The sequence below is a fragment of the Lycium barbarum genome, chromosome 1, assembly GCF_019175385.1.
Source record: "Lycium barbarum isolate Lr01 chromosome 1, ASM1917538v2, whole genome shotgun sequence".
In the NCBI taxonomy this organism is placed as follows: domain Eukaryota; kingdom Viridiplantae; phylum Streptophyta; class Magnoliopsida; order Solanales; family Solanaceae; genus Lycium; species Lycium barbarum.
Genome location: NC_083337.1, coordinates 17,475,509 through 17,485,136, shown reverse-complemented (window position 1 = coordinate 17,485,136; position 9,628 = coordinate 17,475,509). Strand labels below are relative to the sequence as shown.

General features: G+C 37.6%; 1 long non-coding RNA gene across 1 annotated transcript; it reads right to left on the bottom strand.

The window, feature by feature from the left end:
• Positions 1-1,693: 1,693 nt before the first annotated feature.
• Positions 1,694-6,580, bottom strand: LOC132632078 (uncharacterized). The gene is made up of 2 exons (XR_009579244.1): positions 5,185-6,580; positions 1,694-1,900 (listed from the first exon to the last, which is right to left on the bottom strand). It is a non-coding gene; the product is annotated as an uncharacterized LOC132632078 (long non-coding RNA).
• Positions 6,581-9,628: the final 3,048 nt, after the last annotated feature.

Below are 9,628 nucleotides of genomic sequence, written 5' to 3'. Positions count from 1 at the left end.
AATCTTTAGTCTTTGCCTATTGCCTAAAAATTCATGGGTTCCGGGTTCGAACCCCTGCTCAGACAAAAATAAAAAATAAAATTCGCAAGGCAGAGATTTAGGCAAACTCTGCCCCATGGAGCAAAGTTTGTCTTATGCCTAAAGGCAAACTTTGCCTTAAAATAGAGTTTGCAGGCAAACTGTGCCTGATGACTTGCAAAACTATGCATGAGGCCTTACTTTGGCTTGCAAAACTCTGCCTGAGGCCTAACTTTTTGCCCAAATAGGCCTAACTTTGCTACAAAACTCTACCTTGCGATTTTTTTTTATTATCAAGTCGGGGATCGAACCCCAAACCTCATGGTATTAGGCGAAGGGCAAAACTAAATACCACCAATTTGCTGGACAAAAATTAAAGATCACCCCAAAATAAGGGCATTCCTGCGAATTGCCATCGTTACCCAACGGCTGAAATCACAGAAAAGGCCAATTTTGTCCTCCCACCTTTAACAATAACCTTCCCCCAAAAAAATGTGAAAAGTTAACATGTTTGCACTTTTGAAAAATTATTACTAGTCTTAAAGTACGCGTTTTGCGAGTGTATCCTATTTTTTAGCATAAAATTTAAAAACTAAAAATAAAGAAAATAGTATAAGATTCTAAAATGATGAATATTAGATTTATGTAGCTTATAATTCTATTTAGCTATCATTAAAAAGATTCTACTCCACATAAGCCCTCAGATACCTTACTATAACAATGATCCAATTTCATCAGATATGCTCAAAGGAACCCCAAATATTAAGTTTATAAGAAGACCGAGACATCGATTAATAACTGACTTGTTTTGATATTGGATAACCATTGTAAATTTATTCAAAACTCTATAACTGATTAAACTGAGGGTTTATCGAAACAGTCTTTCTACCTCCCAAAGTAGGAGCAAGGTCTGCGTACACTATCCTCTTCAGACTCCACTTTGTGGGATTACACTCTGTATGTTATTGTTATTGTCGTCTATTACTTATCAAGGATTATTGTACTACTGTAATGACTTGTTCGGTCGTTTTGAGCATTAGGACTCTTTTTCCCTAAATGACTTCTCCTGTAGCTTTAAAATGGTGTTTTTGACTTGCGAGGACGGGTGACACGATTTTAGAGACAATTGGATGAGTATAGGAGATATAAAATCTTAAATTTGAAGTTCTTAAGTTGAAATAAGAAAATGGTTGACCAAACATCCGGGGTTAACAAACTCAGATTTGAATTTTGAAAGTTCTGTTAGGTCTGAAATGTGATTTTTGACTTCATTGGATGGTTTGGACGAATCTTGAGGGGTTCGGGAGTGATTCAATCACTTGGTTGGGATACTAGTTAAGTTTATGGCGAGATATACCCCATCTATGTTCTAGATGGGTAGAGTTTGTTAGATAAAGTATCTAAAAGAATTGGATTCTATCTCCTCTTTTTCCACCGGATCCATTACAGGAAAGGAATAATGTGCAACTTCGAATTAAATTGCCGCTAACAATCAATAGTTTCAACGACAATTATTTGTGGCAATTAGAATGGCTGCAATATCCCTCATGAAAATGTCTTAGTTTGACCTTTTAGTGTCCATTTTAATGTCATGTAAATTAAACTAAATTGACGCTAATAATAAAAGAGACTGGCAACAAAGTTTGACAACTGCTAAAAAATATATTTCTATTAATTCATAAAACAGAATATATCTCGTTGAATCAAAGCAACCAAAAGGAAGTACTAATCCAAAATATTAATGTCACAACTTAAAAGATAACTTATATTGTTTGAACTAATATAACCAATCCTATCGAATAATGTCTTCAAATAATTTCCGCAACTCTTCATCGTATTAAAATCTTCCACAGCAAAAATTTTGAACATCAGATCGTATAACCTGAAATAATAAAATAAATGTGTCAAAAGATGAAAGGTAATGTATAAAACATTGTGTGTCTATATATTTAAATATATTGTGAATTTCAGACCAATGTGAAAAATGAATCTCTGCATACGAACTGGGGTTACCAAGTTCATCATAGTTGAAGATATTGAAATATCGTTTCTACTAAGACAAACCGTTCTTAATTTGGAGCTTCCTACATGAAGTTATAATTTTAGAATACAACCAAAGCATTTTGTCTAAGAAAGAACAGAGGATTACACAAGGAAGACAAAAGAGTTAGCTAATGTGGCAAATGAAACTTGTAGTCTTACAATACAACTTAGCTGTAACATTGTGGAAAAAAAAATAAAGGGTTGACATTTGACAAGAATTGAAGATGCTACCATTTCTTAAAGACAAAATTTGTCTGTCACATTTATACATATTCTATTGATTATATACCTTCGCTGTGATCAGTGCGGAGAAAATATTGTTCATATCATCTTTTTGATATAATTTTTACAATGTCATGTTACAAGTATGGGAGATGAATGCATTAACATGAGGAAGAAAGAAATGAATTTGAAATTCAGCCTATAACAAGATCATTTTCAATGGATTCAGTGACGGATCGACAACTTTACTTAGCAGTTCAAAAGATTATACAGCAGCAGAGGCAAGTTACTGATGTTAGTCCCTCAGAAAGTAGCAGTAGCAGAGTAAAATAAACATTTTTTTCATCTGAACATGGAAGGGCAGAGTCTTTGACTAAAAACATCCCTAAACTGTGACACAAACCTAAGGTACATCCTTCTATTATTATAGTAGACAAAAAACATCCCTTAACTAATTTTCAAAGTTGCAACAATCAACCTTCAGTTTATTTCCTGTCTAGAAACTAACAGCATCAACTTATCAAATTGATTTGTTGCCGTTCATTACTACTTCAAAAGGTTGGTTGTTGGTCAAGCAGTGAACTAGCCGAGGCGAAAAGAAGAAACGAAAAGTAGTATAGGAAAATTGAAAGAGAAATCTGGAAATCCTTTAATAACTTTACTAATTTTTTAATAGTAAACCAATAGAACTTGAAGGATTAAATGCATAAGAAATCTTACAAATGCACATGTAGACTCCTCATCCAGTGATCTATCATCTTTGCATTTCATACGAGTTAATATGTTGATTTCACACATGAAGGCTCCATCTGGCTAGAGCCTAATACAGTTAACTTGATGTAGGAAATTAATCATGAAAAAAGGAGTCGTAAATTCTTATGATATGAATTTAACAATAACTTTTCATTTATCAGGGTTACAATGTCTTCTAGGAAAATTGCACTTCGTGTGTAAAGTACAACACCACCATATCCATCCCATGCATCATTTCTGCCCCTCCAGTACACAAATATGCTACCCTCTGGAGTATTTTCTAATTTGGATGACAAAATATAAATGCAAAAAATATCATTAACATGGTTAATTAATAGGAGTATAGAAAATAGGTCAATTGCAAAGTAAGTACACCGCTAAGATCCAAATTTTTACACTATAAAGACAATGCACCTAAAATTTGGATTTAACAACCAAACATCTAATGTCAAGCCTGAATATATATCTTTTTTTATTTGTTTATAAGGAAGCCTGAATATATATCTATCAGCATGATTTAGTCCAATATTGACACCTCGCTTGTGGGATTTCGCTGGATATGTTGTTGTTGTGTTGTTGGATGTCAAAGAGGTATTAAGTAAAATACCTTTCAATTTGGTTGTGAAGATACTCATTATCATGATTGCAGAGTACTTGAATGCTTGGGATCACGCACAAATATTTGCACTATTGAACAAGTGAATACTCTAAGATAAATTTCCCACAGGTATGTTTTCTTCTGTATGGAACTCATGCATAGCAATTGTCTTTCCGAATGGCAGGTTTTGAACATCTGGTAGTAATTTAGGCTCATGAAACTATGATTATGTAGTCTATACCTAAAATAATGAGAATCTTTTTAGAAACTCTTGAAAAAGAAGACATGTAACTACAACACCATAACAAACATTGCAACTGTGTCACTTAAAGAACAATAATCCATTAAAATAAAGAACATACGGCTCATGAAGATCTAGTTAAAAATAACAGAGACTAATGTAATCAAACAAGACTGCCCTAAGTATACTTCCTGTCTACCATCATTTACAACAGAAAATAGCAATACAATGTAAATAAACAGAGGCAACCAATCTTACAATAAAATTACTCTGCATTTTATTACCTAAAAAGAGGAGTTATGTCGTCTAGAAGTTTCATCCATTTTGCACCACCAGCTAAGGACCTACTGAGATACACCAGGGGAACTAAAAATATAGCAAAAAGTAAAAGAATCATGCAACTATGTACTGCATATATATAATTTAGATTGAGTCCATATGAAAACCCCATTTTTTTAGGAGTCCATGAACTTCAGGAGTGGAAGCAAGATGCCAAATCTTTTTATGGAGAAAGAGCAAAATTATCACCTAACTTCCCTTACTTTAAAGTTCCATCTAGCACTCTACAACATGGATAAACATCTCCTAGGGATACAACACCTCCCTATTCACAAGGGAAATAATAGATTTAAAAAATGGCACTATGCAGTCTTCTTTAGATGAGGTATTTTATTTCCAGAATTGTGAAGGACAGAGAAAATGAGTCTGAGCAAACAACAATGTCAATTTATAAGAACCGTTAAAAGCCATTTTTATTGTAGTATATTATCCAATGTGTATCCTATTGTACTCTGTTAGGGTCGAAAGCTTTTAAATATCAGTTATTACTAACATTATAGTTAAAATTGGTTAATCAAGGTATAAAGGAAAAAGGTTCGGCAACATGAAAATTGACTGCAAATCCTATCTATATCTGAACATAAAGAAGACAAGAGAAGTCCTGTGAGAATTTATGCGAGCCAAATGTGAAGTGGATATAACCATTCAGTAGTCAATACTAGTTATGGTAGGAAAGGTACCGGTTCATTCCATTTCGATAGGCATTATCAAAAGCAATTTTATAGATACTATTGTAAATTCATGTAGTTGAAGGCAAGAAAAAAGAAAAATATAGCAAATTGACAGGCACTGTGCAATTCAATTGAACCAACAATTATGGAAAAACTTCCAATTAAATTTTGCTAAAATTGAAGTATGATAATCCATTTAGATTTAGGGATTTGGAATTCGTAAATTTCAATATATAGATTGAATGCTTTATACGTTATATCAATAAGCAACATGGAAGATATTTAGCAATCGACCTTACCGCGACAGTTGCGAGACGATTGTATGAATATCAACGGGACAACGGCCGACGGGTCTACAACTGCTCAGATCCATCATTTCAAGGAAGTTCTAGAGAGAGAGAACAAGAGTAGAGAGTTGGGCTATACCATAATGGTATCTTGAGATGGTGGGGGTGAAAGAATAGTTGGGCATGGTGGAGAATTAGGGTTCTTCTTCCTTGGAGGGTGTTTTGCAAATCTTTTTGTTGAATGAAGAGCGGCTCTTTTTTCACAAAAGGAAGTGGAGGGAAAATGAAATAATGAAAATTTCTTCCCAGTATCGCGTAAGTATAATTTTTGCAAGCCATTTCATTTTAATTGACGGTAATCGCATAGTTTTCAAGGCTAAACTACATTTGAAGCTGCTAATTGAGTTAATGAATTAAAGTACCGGCAATTAGCGTATGGCCACTAAATAATTGTCGCTAAATCCCCCTTTTGTAGTTTTCTCATCCTTATGTGATTTTTTTTTATGTTTGGACTCATCTTTGGATTCTTGGGAAGAATCATGTTTATCTGCTTTTTATAAGGTAAAAATCGAGGTCAATGTTCTAGACCCAACGCCTGAAGATTCGGACTAAGAATGAGGAGCACTAGATTAGTTGGGCTCGACCAGCCAAGAAGGAGCAGTTCGGATTCAGTCACTCGGACCCAGCAGAGCCCGAAGAGTTTCTTTCCAGCTGATGAAGGTCCGAGAAGACTGGCCCGTTGCGGATTTCACTCCGTAGGACGCGTCATGCAGCTGTCATGCCCGAGATTTGGGGGAGCATCATCCATAATTGATTCAGTTACCATGTCAAATACAGTACTTGTACTATAAATAAGAGAGTAAATCTTCATAGGAGGGGCATCTGGTTTTTTACTGTCTTCCACACAAATACACTAAACCCTAATTCTTAATAGTTTTGTAAGCATCAAAGTTAATAGAATTCTCACAAATTGGTTTGAACTGTTTGGGCCTCAGTCCGTGCCATCATCGCAATATTCACTTAGGCTATCTCTTACCTTCCTTATTCCCGATCTTTATTTCGTTATTGCTATTCTTACGCTCTATAAACGAATCAAGTCGCATATCCTTAAACCACATACAAATTTAATTGTTACCTTTTTAGGGGGTAAACATTTTGGCGCCCACCATGGGGCTAAGGATAATAGCAGTGATTTGTTTGCAACTTAGCTTTCACTTGCTCTTTTGCCTTTTTTTTTTTTTTTTGTGATTTCAGGTTAACTTCGACATTTCGACCGCGAACAATGCGAATAACAACAACCACAACGAGAATCCCAACAATGGGGTACCATTAAACATCATGCCACCGGGTGATCCAGTCGACGACCCTCCCGCTGATGCGAGTGTTGCCAACTCCAATGTAGCCATTAACGACAGCGGAGATATGCCCGCTGATAGGGCAACTGCTCGCAGAGCAGTCGGAGTGGTGGGAGAGGAGATTAACTTACGCGTGATTTATGACTTATTGCCGGAACATCAAGTAACCATGATGCAACATCAGGCTACTATATCCCAACTCTAAAAGAACAACAACAAGGCCAGGGTAGCGGAACCAAATCGAATACCCGTACCAGCTCGTATGGCAATTGAGGTAATTAGTGATCGAGAATGGTCAGTGCCCAATGAACTGTCTGAGGTGATAAAAATATTGGAGGCGCTGTCTAAACGGATCAACTCCAACAAAAAGAAGGTAGAAGACTATAATTCCCGAATGGATCAGATTCTGGGGGCACTACCAATTCTAACCGGACCGAAACCAAATATATCATTCGAAGTCCTTTCCTACCGAGTGCGGCTCCGAAGTTGATCCTGAAGAGATTTAAGATGTCGGATATCCCAAAATATGACGAGACAACGGATCCTCAATAACATATAACCGCCTACACCTATGCCATAACGGGCAACGATCTGGAAGATAATGAAATTGAGTCAGTAATGCTGAAAAAGTTCAGTGAGACATTGACTAAGGGAGCCATGCAATGGTATTGTACACTGCCCCAGCACTCTATTCCGTCTTTCGAGTTGCTCGCAGATACCTTCATGAAGGCTCACGCCGGGGACCGGAAGGAGCAGGCGAGAAAGGCCAACATATTCAAGATCTTCCAAAAGGACGATGAATGACTCAAGGAGTTCGTAACAAGATTCTAGAAGGAAAGGATATTGTTGCCTTCGGTTCCCGATGAGTGGGCAGCTCAAGCTTTCACGAAGGGGCTTAACCCCTGAAGTTCCAACGCTTCCCTTAAGCTAAAAGAGAAAATATTGGAGTTTGGAGCTATCACTTGGGCGGACGTCCATAACAAGTATGAGTCCAAGATACGAGTGGAGGATGATCAGCTCGGCCTCCCACCAAATCTGGTTAATCACATAAAAAATTCATACAGACCGAAGAGGATAATAGAAATGAAATTTCAACCATCAAAGGAGAGATATCATCCATACCCGCAACAAAAGAGGTCCACCTTAAGGTCGGATAAGGGAAGAAGTGGTCCTAGCCCCAATACAGCGAGAAGTGACAGACGAAGCAATCGCGGCTCGGGGAACAGGGGTTTGCAGTTCAGAAACAACACCGTTGGGATGTCTGACTCCGGCGAAAGCCCAAGACTGTCCGAATATAAATTTAACGTTGACTCGAGAACAATTGTAGCAGAGATTGGTCACATCAAAGACGCTAGATGGCTAAGGCCGCTGTGAACCAATACTTCACAATGGGATCCAAATCTGATATGTGAGTACCATGGCTACCGGACCGACGATTGTAAAGGCTTAAGGGACAAAGTTGCATGGCTACTAAAAAAGGTCATCTCCGAGAATTTCTGAGTGGACGAGTAAAGAATCACTTCAAGAACAGGGAAACGAGCAAGAAGATCAAACCAGAAGAACCCCAACATGTGATCAACATGATAATCGGTGGGGTAGAGATACCTTGAGGTCGGACGATGAAAAAGACAAAATTCTAAATCACTCGAGAGAAGAGAACCAGGGACTACGTACCATATGGATTTATCTCCTTCAGTGACGAAGACGCAGAGGACATCATTCAACCACACAATAATGCTTTGGAAATTTATGTCCTTATAAATAAAACTCATGTGAAACGTATTTTCATTGATCCAGGTAGCTCGACCAACATTAACCGATGAAAGGTAGTGGTGCAGCTGACACTGTTGGGTCAGATTGTACCAGCAACCCGAGTCCTAAATGGGTTTAATATGGCATATGAAACTACAAAGGGCGAGATCACAGTGCCAGTGAACGCGGCTGGTGTAGTTCAACACACGAAGTTCTATGTCATTAACGGATAAATAAGGTACAATGCCTTGCTCATAAGACCGTGGCTGCACATCATGAGGGCAGTACCTTCAACCTTGCATTAAATGCTGAAATTTCCAATCTCGGAGTGAGTAAAAATCATTCATAGAGAGAAACCCGCAGTAAAATAAATGTTTGCGGTTGAAGAAGTTGCTCAAACGCCAAAGATAGCCATATACGAGGAGGACACGAATGAAGTAAAAGACGCCAAATAGCAATCACAGGATGCGTATCCAGCGAGATTTGAAGGAAAAGGAAAGATGGACATGGAAGAAAATGACTTCAGTGTCCCTAGGTCGTTTGTATTACCCGATGACTCGGACGCAACAAAATCAACAGTAGAAGAGCTTGAACAAGTCATTTTGTTCGTCCACCTACGGGACAAAAAGGTATACCTGGACACGAGGTTAACCTCGGAGCTCAAGAGTAAGTTAATCAAATTTCTTCAAGCTAATGCCGATTTTTTTGCATGGTCACACTTAGATATGACAGGTATTCCGCCCGAGGTCACCACTCATCAGCTGAGCCTTGATCGGAAGTTCACCCCAGTAAAACAAAATTGGAGACCAATGACCGAGGTGAAACATAAATTCGTCAAGGGAGAGGTAACAAAGTTATTAAAAATAGGATCTATCCGGGAGGTTAAATATCCAGATTGGTTAGCTAACGTAGTTATTGTGAGCCAGAAGGGTAACAAGTTTAGAATGTGTGTGGACTACAAAGATTTGAACAAGGCATGCCTAAAGGATTCCTTTCCTTTTCCTAATATCGATCGCATGATTGATACGACGGCTGCTCATGCAATATTGAGCTTTCTTGACGCTTGTTCCGGGTACAACCAAATCCGGATGAACACAGAAGATCAGGAAAAGACTTCTTTCATTTCTAAGTACAAGATTTACTGTTATAATGTAATTCCATTTGGTTTAAAAAATGCAGGTGCTACCTATCAACTCCTAGTTAACAAGATGTTCCAAAAACAAGTAGGTAAAACAATGGAAGCTTATGTTGATGATATGCTAGTTAAGTCCCTGAAAACCGAGGACTATTTGAAGCATTTGCAGGAAACCTTCAATATACGGCGCAAGTATAACATGAAGCTGAACCCG